Source organism: Sapajus apella, unplaced genomic scaffold (assembly GCF_009761245.1).
Source record: "Sapajus apella isolate SASKATOON/1434 unplaced genomic scaffold, GSC_monkey_1.0 scaffold64, whole genome shotgun sequence".
Taxonomy (NCBI): domain Eukaryota; kingdom Metazoa; phylum Chordata; class Mammalia; order Primates; family Cebidae; genus Sapajus; species Sapajus apella.
This window is the reverse complement of record NW_022437004.1, coordinates 8,290,766-8,303,257: the sequence shown is the minus strand read 5'-3', so window position 1 is coordinate 8,303,257 and position 12,492 is coordinate 8,290,766.

Genomic DNA, 12,492 nt, shown 5'->3' with positions numbered 1-12,492 from the left:
AGCATTTATCTACACTTGAAATGGGAAAAAATACATAAACACCACTATGCTTGGTTAATTTTTGTATGCACTTTTTGCATATTTTATTATCTGTGATATCTTTTCTATAATGTATGTATATTGTTTTTGTTTGCATTTTTATTTTTAGTGAAAGTAATATACAAAAGTGAAAAATCAAATGATTCTTAAAGGCTTATAACAAAAAACATCAATGAGTACCATCAGCCCCCTGCCCTGCTTCTCCCCACCTGTCTTCACCCTACATTCCACACAATCCTACCAGGTTCTTCATCTCCTAAATGGTAACCTTATAACAATATTTCTTGATTTTCAGTTTTACACGTTATTTATTGACAACTTACGGTATTTGAGGATTTAGGTCTTTTACCCACCACCACGACGACTTTGCCGTCATGCTTCCTTCCAACATAAGCATATTACAATGTTTACTCAAATCAACAACTAGGGGGCAGGTGCAGTGGCTCACGCCTATAATCCCAGCACTTTGGGAGGCTGAGGTGGGCACATCTCCTGAAGTCAGGAGTTTCAGACCAGGCTGGCCAACATGGTGAAACCCGGTCTCTACTAAAAATACAAAAATTAGCCAGGTGTAGTGGCACACACCTGTAATCCCAGCTACACGGGAGGCTGAGGCAGGAGAATTGCTTGAATCCAGGAGGAGGAGATTGCAGTGGGCCGAGATCACACCACTGCACTCCAGCCTGGGAGACAGAGCAAGACTCCATCTCAAAAAAAAAAAAAAAATTAGGGTTTATATCATCCTGCCAATGTAAATATAATGCATTACTGAATCAAATAATATGCCATAATAACACTTTTTTAAAAATCTCCTGTTCTTCCTGGAGTTAATAATTGCCTGCTTTTTTGCTTTTTGAAAATGTAGCTAAGGTTGGATGCAGTGGCTTATAACTGTATTCCCAACACTTTGGGAGGCCAAGGCAGGAGGATTGCTTGAGGTCAGGAGTTTAAGACCAGCCTGGGCAACCTAGTAAGACTACATCTATACATACATACATACATACATACATACATACATAAGTATCTAACCTGAATTTTAGATACAAATGCTTCACAGCTGGGTAAAATGGCTCATGCCTGTAATCCCAGCACTTTGGGAAGCCGAGGTGGGCGGATCACGAGGTCAGGAGTTTGAGACCAGGCTGACCAACATGGTGAAACCCCATCTCTACTAAAAATACAAAAATTAGCCAGGCATGGTAGCATGTGCCTGTAATCCCAGCTACTCAGGAGGCTGAGGCAGGAGAATCGCTTGAATGCGAGGCTGAGGTTGCAGTGAGCCAAGATTGCGCCACTGTACTCTAGCCTGGGTGACAAAGCAAAACTCAGTCTCAAAAAAAAAAAATGCTTCAACATATCTATCAAATGCCCATCAATAATATCTTTCAATGCCCAAACACACAACTTTTTTTTTTTTTTTGAGACAGTTTTGCTCTTATTGCCCAGGCTGGAGTGCAATGACGTGATCTCGGCTCACCGCAACCTCCGCCTAGCCTCCCAGGTTCAAGCAATTCTCTGGGCTCACCGCAACCTCCACCTCACAGGCAATTCTCCTGCCTCAGCCTCCGGAGTAGCTGGGATCACAAGCGTGTGCTACCACGCTTGGCTAATTCTGTATTTTTAATAGAGACAGGGTTTCTCCATGTTGGTCAGGCTGATCTCGAACTCCGGACCTCAGGTGATCCACCCGTGTGGGCCTCCCAAAGTGCTGGAATTACAGGTATGAGCCCCAGCCCCCGGCCACAGCTTTCAGTTTACTCTTATTTTGCTGGAGCGCAGATTCCAGTAGCTTACTCAGAAGAGGTTCATAGAGGGTAAATTGCTGGAGTACTTGCATGTCTGAAAATGTATTAATTCTATTTTTATTCCTGACTGATAATTTAGATGGATTGAAAATCATTTTCTCTCGGCATCTTGAAAGCATTTTTCCAGTGCTGCCGTTGAAATGTCTAATGCCTTTCTAGTTCCCACTCCTCTGTATCTGATCTATATTTCTTTCTAGAATCTTCCATTTTCCCTAGTAGTCTGAAATGTCATATTGATGTACTTTACAATGGGTCTTTTACAGTGATTGTGCTGGATACCAAGGGGTCTTTTTAATCTCATTAGCAAATTTTTTCTTTCATTTATTTGCTATTTTCCTCCCTTCCATTTTCTCTATTCTTTTTGTGAATTCTTGTTAGTAGGTTATTGGAACATCTATATTATTCTCTAAATTTATTGTCCTTTTATCCTATTGATCATCTCTGAATCTTTCTTGTCTATTTTCTGAGACAGGGGTTCTCAAACGGGGAAGAAGGGAGAGAGGGTTCTGCCCTCTGGATATTCCCCTGCCCCAGGAGACATGTGACAATGTCTGGAAATATTTTTGGTTGCCACCACAGGAAAGAAGGGATTGCTCTGTCATCTAGTGAGTAGAAGCCATGGATGCCGCTAACGAGCATACAACACACAGAGCAACTTTTCACACAAAGGATTTCCAGCCCAGACGGCAATTGTGCCAAGATTGAGACATCTTTGACCAAAATAATTCCTTAACCTGATCTTCCACTACTAAAGGTTCTATTTCAAACACATTTTTCATTTCCAAGGGTTCCTTCCCATTCTCTGGTTAGACATTTTGTTTATGGGAACTCTTCATCAAGGATAAACTCCTTTTTTCTGGGAAGAAACTTGTAACCTCATAGAGGGATTGCACTGATGGTGGTAGTGTTAGGGTGGAGAGCATGAGTGCAGCCTGGCTGAATGAGATGGAGAAGGGACCGAGAAGTCCAAGAGCCTAGTGAACCGTTGTAGGACAATCTTTCTTTTTCAGCCTGTGCCCTGCCCCTGCCTTCCACAGTATACTGCACGACCAAGCGCTAAGTTTCCTCCAAGCACTGAGGCTAGCCCCTCTTCCATTTCGCCAAGTCAATTATCACTACTCCATCCAATTTCTGGCTTTTAAAACTTACTGTAATCTCTTATATGTTGCAGACTTTTCTCCTATTCTCTTTTTCCTTGTGGCTTATATCTTGTAAACATCTTTCTACACTACCATTTTCATGTCATTTTGCAAAGAATACATGACAAATACCACTGATCATTCCATTATTAAACAGGAGGGGCTTATTTTTGCATTATGAAAAAAATTAATAACAGAAAGGGATCTAGAACAAAGAACACAGTTCTTATTTTGTACATGTCTTTCTTTTCTCTTTTTTCTTGTTTTGTTTTAAGAGACAGAATCTGTTTCCCAGGCTGGAGTGCAATGGTGTGAGCATAGTTCACTGTAACATTGAGCTCCAGGGCTCAAGCAGTCCTCCCACGTCAGCCTCCTGAGTAGCTGGGTAGGTGCATATTACCACATCCAGCTATTTTTTTTTTTTCTTTTTTGTAAAGACAGTCTTGCTATGTTTCCCAGGCTGGTCTCAAACACCTTGCCTTGAGCAATCCTCCTGTTTTGGCCTCCCAAAGCACTGAGATTACAGGAATGAGCCACAACACCTGGCCAAATTTTCATAAATCTCTAACATTTTTAAATAATGCTAAAATATTATCATGGATTTTTTTAGATTTTATAAATCAGTTAAAATTTATGTTACCAGTCACCAATTTATATGCTTATCACTTTTAGATCCATTTTTTTAACTTTTCTTTTGAGATAGAATCTTACTCTGTTGCCCAGGCTAGAGTGCATGGGGCAATCTCAGCTCACTGCAACCTCCACCTTTAGGAGGCATGCACTACAGGCATGCACCACCATGCCTGGCTAATTTTTTTTAATCTTTTGTAGAGACAGAGTCTTGCCATGTTGCGCAGGATGGTCAGGAACTCTTGGATTCAAGCCATCTGCCCATCTTGGCTCACTGCAACCTCCTGGCCACCACACCTGGCCTAGATCCATTTATTGAATATCCCCCTAGATATTTTTCCATGCATACTTGCGTGTACTTTGGGTTTTATTTCAAAGACAAAAAGATTAAAACTACATATTTTGTAAATGCTCTGTTATAGTCAATGAATTTAACATAATGTATTTAACCAATCCCTTGTTGTTGGACATTTAGAGATCTTACTGTTGAACGAATTTTCCATTTCTCACATAAAGCAAAGTAGTAATGTCCAACTAGAAATTAATTTTAAAATTCAAAGCCAGCTTCAAATTTAGCAGGGAAATGTGAAGGATTCCTGCTCAGCTCAACAGGAGGACAAAAGGGTTGCTCACTATTCCCCTACTAATTAATGTAGTACTGAAAGTGTCAGTCAAAGGAACTAGAGGAAAGAGAAGGTAAAGCTATAACTATTGGAAAAAAACACTGTAAAGTTGTCATTTCTATATTATATGAAAATCAAGTTATATATATATATATATATTTTAATATTTATACATTTTTTTCGGTTGATTTTTTGGTATACATAAATATCCTCACATGTATGTATATATGTATACCCAAAATATCAGCTCAAAAAATAAATAAAAAATTTAAGTGCGGGAGCAGGAAATAAAATTAATTTACTAAAATCGTGTTTGTGTACATATATATATATATATATACACATACACCTACACACATTATGTGTATGTATTACAAAACACACAGATAAACAATACTCTTACAAAATAAAAGAAGAAAAAGACCCACATAATCGCAACAAAAAGTGTGTAGGGATGTTTAACAAAAAATATACAAAACTGGCTGGGCGTGGTGGCTCACACCTGTAATCCCAAATCCTTGGCCTCTTTGGGAGGCCAAGGCCAGTGAATCACTTGAGGTCAGGAGTTCAAGATCAGCCTGACCAACATGGTGAAATCCTGTCTCTCCTAAAAATACAAAAAATTAGCCCGGTGTAGGGGTGCACGTCTGCAATCCCAGCTACTTGGGAGGCTGAGGTGAGAGAATCCCTTGAACCCAGGAGGTGAAGGTGGCAGTGAGCCAAGATCATGCCTCTGCACTCCAGCCTGTGGGACAGAGTGAGACTCCATCTCAAAAAAAAAAAAAAAGCAAAACTTACATGAGAAAAACATTAAAACACTCCTGCAGGACCCAGGAGTAGACTTGAACAAATGAAAATCAGACCATGTTTTTGGATAGAAAAAGTCAATATATGTAAATTCTCCCTAAGTTTTAATTTTATTTATTTATTTAAAGGCAGAGTCTCACTCTATCGCCGAGGCTGGAGAGCAATGGCACAATTTCAGCCTAAATGAGATCTCCCTCCCTGTGGCCTCAGTCTCCTGGGCCCAAACGACCCTCCTACCTCAGCTTCCCAAGTAGCTGGAACTACAGGCACACTGGCCAGGCCTGGCTAGTTTTTGTATTTTTTGTATAGATGGGGTTTGCTGTGTTGCCCAGGCTGGTCTCAAACTCCTAAGCTCAAGCTGTCTGCCTGCCTCAGCCTCCCAAAGTGCTGGAATTACAGGCATGAGCCACTGTACCTGCCCCTAATTTTTAAATGTATTACAATGTCCATTAAAACACTAACTGGCAATTTTCTGGAATAGGACAAACTGATTCCAAAGTCTATGTGAGAATATAAACAAACAAGAATTACCAGAGGAACTATGTTTAAAAGATCAGTAAGGAAGGAATAACCTTCTATATATTAAAAAATACTACAGAATCTCAATAATTAGTACTTTGGAATTTCCATAAGAATATAGATAAACTAATGGAATTAAATAGAAAGCCCAGAAATAGACCCAAATAGGCAGTATTTCAAGTCAATGGGGGTAAGATGGACACTTCAATAAATGGATAGCATCTAGAAAAAATAAAGTTAAATCATATTTCATTCTGTACACTAGGATAAATTCCAAGTGGGCCAAGATAATTTCACTAATGTAAAATATGAATACACAAATGCATTACAAAGTCCAGGGGCAGTGGCTCACACCTATAATGCCAGCATTTGGGAAGGCCAAGACAGGCAGATTGCTTAAGCACAGGAGTTTAAGACCAGCCTGACCAACATAGTGAGACCTCCTCTCTACAAAATAATCAAAATATGAGGCAGGAGAATGGCTGAGCCCAGAAGATCAAGGCCAGAGCGAGCCGTGATTGCACCACTGCACTCCCACCTAGGTGACAGAGCAAAACAAAAACAAAAACAAATAAATGCATTCCAAGAAAATATAGAAGAATTCTTTCCTTACCTTGGAATGGGTAAAAAGGAATGGGAAGACCTGTGACTCAAAATCTAAAAGCCATAAAAGATTAATAAATTTGACTAATTAAAAAATCAGAAACTACTACCTGGCAAAAATAACAATAATAGCATAAGCAAGGTTGAGAGACAAATTACAAACTGGAAAAAAAAAACTGATATTCAAATCACAGTTAAAGGGCTAACCTCTTTAATATATAAGAAGCTTATATATCAAGAAGGAAAAGACCAGAAACTTGAGAGAAAATTAGAAAACATGAACAGATATCAAAGAAAAAATATATATAAAGAATCTTTACAAATTATAAATGGCCTTAATTCATAAAATGATATGCAAATTAAAACCAACAAACCTCATCCCATAAACATATTGTTATTCTACTTCCTCACTACTCTCTGACTTTAGAACATTTATCTCCCACTACAGCCTCTTCATATTGGCTCTCCCCACCATCATTTTTTGAAAAAGAGGGAAATTTACAAAGCTATATCTTTTTTAAAAATTCTAGATCTGGCCGGGCGCGGTGGCTCAAGCCTGTAATCCCAGCACTTTGGGAGGCCGAGGCGGGTGGATCACGAGGTCAAGAGATCGAGACCATCCTGGTCAACATGGTGAAACCCCGTCTCTACTAAAAATACAAAAAGTTAGCTGGGCATGGTGGCGCGTGCCTGTAATCCCAGCTCCTCAGGAGGCTGAGGCAGGAGAATTGCCTGAACCCAGGAGGCGGAGGTTGCGGTGAGCCGAGATCGCGCCATTGCACTCCAGCCTGGGTAACATGAGTGAAACTCCGTCTCAAAAAAAAAAAAAAAATTCTAGATCTAAAATGCCTTGTTAACAAGGCATATAGACCTTGCCTGGATAACACCAGAGTATCACTGTTTATTGGCATATAAAAATTCATGCTTACTGTTTTGAAACATGAAGAACTCATACATCAGTATGATTAAATTCAGAACTAACGTGTTCCCTATCCTGTTCCTATGAACAAATATTTTTAAATTAAGTTGATAATTATTCCTAAGTAGTTTACTCACAGACCTTATAGCTAAATACAACTTCAGAATTTAGAAATATTCCTTGGTATAAACAGCCTCTGCTCTACTGCTAACCCCTGCTAAAACAGTCAATTCCAAAAGAATCATATTTTTGTAGTGATATAAACCAACCACTTCATAGAGACAAAAAAAAAACTACCCTAAAAATAATTAAAAATAAAAGCAATTTTTATGACTATTGTTAAATATGCGAATATATTATCTGCCTTACTAATTTTTTATCTCCCAATCAGATTTACCTAATGTCATTGCAACTATCCTTCCTGCAATGGTGTTACTATAAGCAGCTCAACCCATACATATGAACCATGTGCATCGCTAACTGAAGTCCCTGTTTCAGACATTCTATATGAGAAGTCAGAAGCATCAAAAATGACGTTATTATTTACATGGAAAACGCATATTCTACATTCAGATCTCCCACTAAATCTTGACCTGCGTCCTGTACATTTTAATTAAAAAGCGTTTTTTATTCTCCAGCAAGTAAGGGTTTTGAAAATTTACCCATTGCCCTCCCTTTTCAAAATATTTTTGTTATACTTTTCAGTATACTAAGAAGTTTTTCATTTGTTTTTTGTTGTTGTTGTTTTGTTTGTTTGTGTTGAGATGGGTCTCACTCTGTCACCCAGGTTGGAGTGCAGGGTTGCCTTCTCGGCTCATGGCAACTTCCACCTCCCAGGTTCAAGCAATCCTCCCACCTCAGCTTCTCCAGTAGCTTGGACCATAGGCACGCACTACTACTGCCATGCCCAGTTAATTTTTTGGTAGATACAGGATTTCATCATGTTGCTCAAGCTGTTCTCGAACTCCTGAGCTCAAGCAATACACCTGTCTTGACCTCCCAAAGTGCTAGGATTACAGGCACAAGCCACCACACACAGCCCCTTTTTTATTTTAAAAAGAAAACAATCTAGTTTTAGGGAAAAGGATATTTTATGGGGATTTATTTACAATAAGGAAAATTATGTTTCAAGTCTCAGATTTTAAAATTCTCTGTGGTAGAAAATACAAGATAACTTCACAAACGTATCAAATTGAAATGAAGTTGAAGTACCTGTCAGAATTTTTGCATTGCAATTGTTTCTTCTGCCACAGGTAAGAAACTCACTTTACCTTTTAATCTTTACAGATAGAAGTTGAAGTCTTCAGAATTTGAGCCTTTTTCAATAACCAGTTCTTAAATGGAATATTGTCTACAGTGATTCTCTAACTCACCACATGGCTACAAGATCCACTAAGCCATCAGAAAGGCCTAGGAGTCATGACTGACTTCTTCCCGGTCCCACAGAAGCATTCAGCGTCTGCATTGGCACAACTGCCTCCAAACTAGTCTTCTTTGCTGCAGTCTTCTTTCTGCACTCGTCCTTTCTAATTAGTCTCTCTCTGTTGTTGCCACCAATAGCAAATAATAAATATTTTCTGAATTTAGAAACAAATGAAGTAATATATTCATCCAAAACCCAGCTTTTCTGGACAAGTGCCTAATTATCAAAACCCACCACCCATAGAGGAGGCAACATTATGGTACATTAGAGTCCAAGTCTAAGTCTCACAACTGTTCACTGAAAACACCTGATTATAAATTACCTGAAGACAATCTAGTTTTAGGGAAAAGGATATTTTAGGGGATTTATTTTCAATAAATCTGTCTTATGCAGATAGTCCCTGATTTACAATAGTGCAGCTTAACAATTTTCCTACTTTACAATGTAGTGAAATGCATTTCTTCAAGATTTTTCTACCGAATGCATTTCGCTGCATTGTAAAGTTGATCTTTTCCCAGGCTGGTGATATGTGGTACAATTATGCTCTCTCCTGATGCTGGGCGAAATCATCTAACACAAAGCCTATTTTATAATAAAGTACTGAATATCTTGTATAATTTATTGAATACTGTACTGAAAGTATTTTTTTTTATTGAGTCAGAATCTCACTCTGTCACCCAGGCTGGAGTACAGTGGCGTGATCGGGGCTCACGGCAGCCTTGACCATCTGGAATCAGTCAACCCACGCCTGCCTCAGCCTCCCAAGTAGCTGCGCCACCAGATGCTCCCCCACCATGCCCAGTTAATTTTTTGTTAAGATGGGGTTTCACCATGTTGACCAGGCTCGTCTCAAACTCCTGGGCTCAAGCAATCCACCCACATCAGCCCCCAAAAGTGCTGGGATTATAGGTGTAAGCCATGCTAAAAATGTTCTGAGAATGTTTAAAGTAGGCTAGGCTAAGCTATGATGGTCAGTAGATTAGGTATATTAAATGCATTTTTGACTTAGTGTATTTTCCATTTATGATGAGTTTAGCAGGACACACCATCCTAAGTAAAGGAGCATCTGTACACCTTGCAACTTAACACTGCACCCTACATAGGGTGATAGCTATGGGTTCCCACTGTTCTCAGTTTGCCAAGGAACGCGTTTAGGGAGCTCAAAGTTCTGTGGCTTGGGGAGAGTCTTATCTGATAACCTACATTCTGGAGAGAATGATATGTTTCCCCTCTTTTTTTATCCTGAGCAATTACCTAAAGTTAATAATAAAAGACAGCCAAGTGATGTAAAGGGGTGCTCTGCCTCTCATTTTATGGCTCCTACAAAGCCCTCTGGTTTGTTGATAAAATCCTCTACCAGATGATATTTTAAGATCTATCAGGATCTGGCTTTTTAACACTGTTTTAGGCACACAGTGTTCTGTTAGTACAGAAAGAGAAAGTTGTCCTCTTAATGTACCAACATGGAGATGAAATGAACTTGATTTCAATTCACTTTGTCTTAATTATTAATTCTTTTAACAAAGCATGCATGTTATAAGAGTATCATGGGAAATTTTGAAAACAATTGTGTAATTTCTGATTGCTTGTCATACAAGACATTCTTGAGAAATAAATGACTATAACCAATAGCTAAATACACCAACTGTCGAATTTCGACACTTGTCATATTGATTTGTGGGGAGTGGGATGAACAAACAGAGATGAGGTTCAAAATCATGCCTCCTAAATAATTTAGATGTGGTTTTAGTAATTTTGGTCTTCTCTGGATTGTACCATTAAAACAGTAAAGCCCAATCATTCTATAGAAAGTCAATATAAAAATGACTCACTGATATCCTTCTTATTGCTTCATCTCTCCAAGACAGAATTCAGCCCTTCCTCTGGTTTCTATAGGAAATTATCTCTAAACATTTCATGATTCTCCCCAACTTTACATAAGAGTAAGGGGTTCCTGAGAAGTTGAGTAGAACTCCTACCAGCTCTATCTTCTAATCCCATTCCTTTCCTACATAGGCATTGAAGAAGCATCTACACAGTGGCTTAAATCCAATGGAGTTTTCACTGCCTACCTAAAGCAGTTCTTCTGGCCTAGTGCAGTGGCTCACGCCTGTAATCCCAGCACTTTGGGAGGCTGAGGTGAGTGCATCACCTGAGGTCAGCAGTTCGAGAACAGACTGGCCAATGTGGTGAAACCTTATCTCTACTAAAAGTACAAAAATTAGACAGGCATGGTGATGCATGCCTGTAATCTCAGCTACGCGGGAGGCTGAGGCAGGAGAATCTCTTGAACCTGGGAGGCGGAGGTTGCAGTGAGCCAAGATCACATTACCGCACTCCAGCCTGGGCAACAGAGCAAGAATCCATCTCAAAAAAATAACAATTAAAAAAAAAAGTAGTTCTTCCAAACGAGTACAGTACTCTCACTAAAAGGAGTTCTGCAAATATATATATGTGTATGTGTATATATATACTACTTTGCCCACTGCTGTTGCTCTCATTCCTCAGTTAGCTCTTGCTGCCTTCCCCTGGGCCTTGAGCTTTCCATCTCAAAGTTTTGATAACTCCTTGAATCTAAAAACATACCGGATTTTCTGCTTCGATTCTTAGCTCTAAATTTTGCAATTAACATTTTGCTCAGTTAACTTCTGCCTACTCCAGGTGCTTACCTACTTTGAAGTCCGTCTTAGCTTTGGCTTAACCCTGTCCTCCCTGTTCCCCTAATCCTCTAAGGCGTATCTGGTGTCAGTTCCATTTATGCCATCTAAAACTCTCATTCTTGAGCTTCTGACCTATATTCCCAAGATTCTACTATGTCTTCCCAGGTTCTTCAAATGATAAAATATATAACTCATCATCCCTCCTCCTTTCCATACTCTTCTTTCTCCGAGTTCATGAAGTCATCACGTCTCTAATCACCCAACCTAGAGACCCCCATTTTTCTAGACTCCTCCCTCTTGCTCAGCTCTTTATATGCAAGCACATGCCAAATTCTGTCAGTTGGACTCCCTACTCAATTTTCACTTACTTACTTCCTCTACCCTTACTCTCACTCACCGAATTCAGACCTGTATACCATCCTTTTCCTCTTATGTCTCCCTGGCATCGTACCAGGTTAATAATTTCCCTTCCATCTTCTCCCATTGCTCAGTCACGTTTCACGCAAAATAGACCCTCAATAAATATACATTGGTTATAGAAGAGCCTTCAAATCTTGTGATCTCATATCTCTTCTTGTCATTCACAAGTTGCCTCTCTCTCTGCTACTTCATGCCTCCTGAGAATTCTTCTGACCTGCTGCAGCTGTTGGTTATCTTATTTTCACCTCAAATCAAAATCATTCTATTACTCTTTATTGCTTATTAACTAAATGTGTTAATGTCTACCATTCTAGCTCAAACCTACATTTCCAGTCTTACTGTTCATACTCTTTACTCAGCCTCGCCAAATCCAACTACTAGTCATTCTTCAAAATATGCTGTGTTTTCTTGTATCTCTGCCTTTGCTCATGTTGCCCCCAACACACACACGCTGTCTTTTCCTCACATCTTTTCCGGTCAAAACTTTCCTAGTTAAGGCTGAGAATTTCTCTCTCCTTCTTTTCTCCTCTGAGAGTTTGAGCAAGTTCATAGCTTGCTTTGTACAAGTAATTTATTTCTCCTACTAGGAACAGTATCATAGAGTTGTTCAAAGTGGTGTTTTTCAGACAACCTGCAACAGAATAACTGGAGTCTTGTTAAAAAGACAAAAACAAAATTAAAAAACCTTCTAAATCAGAGTCTCTTGAGGTAGAACTCAGAAATCTGCACTTTAAAAAGAAGCTCCTGGCTGGGCACTATGGCTCCCAAAACCTTGGGAGGCCGAGGTGGAAGTATCTTTTAAAGCCAGGAGTGGCAGGGCACGGTGGCTCATGCCTGTAATCTCAGCACTTTGGGAGGCCAAGGTGGGCAGATCATCTGAGGTCAGGAGTTCGAGACCAGCCTGG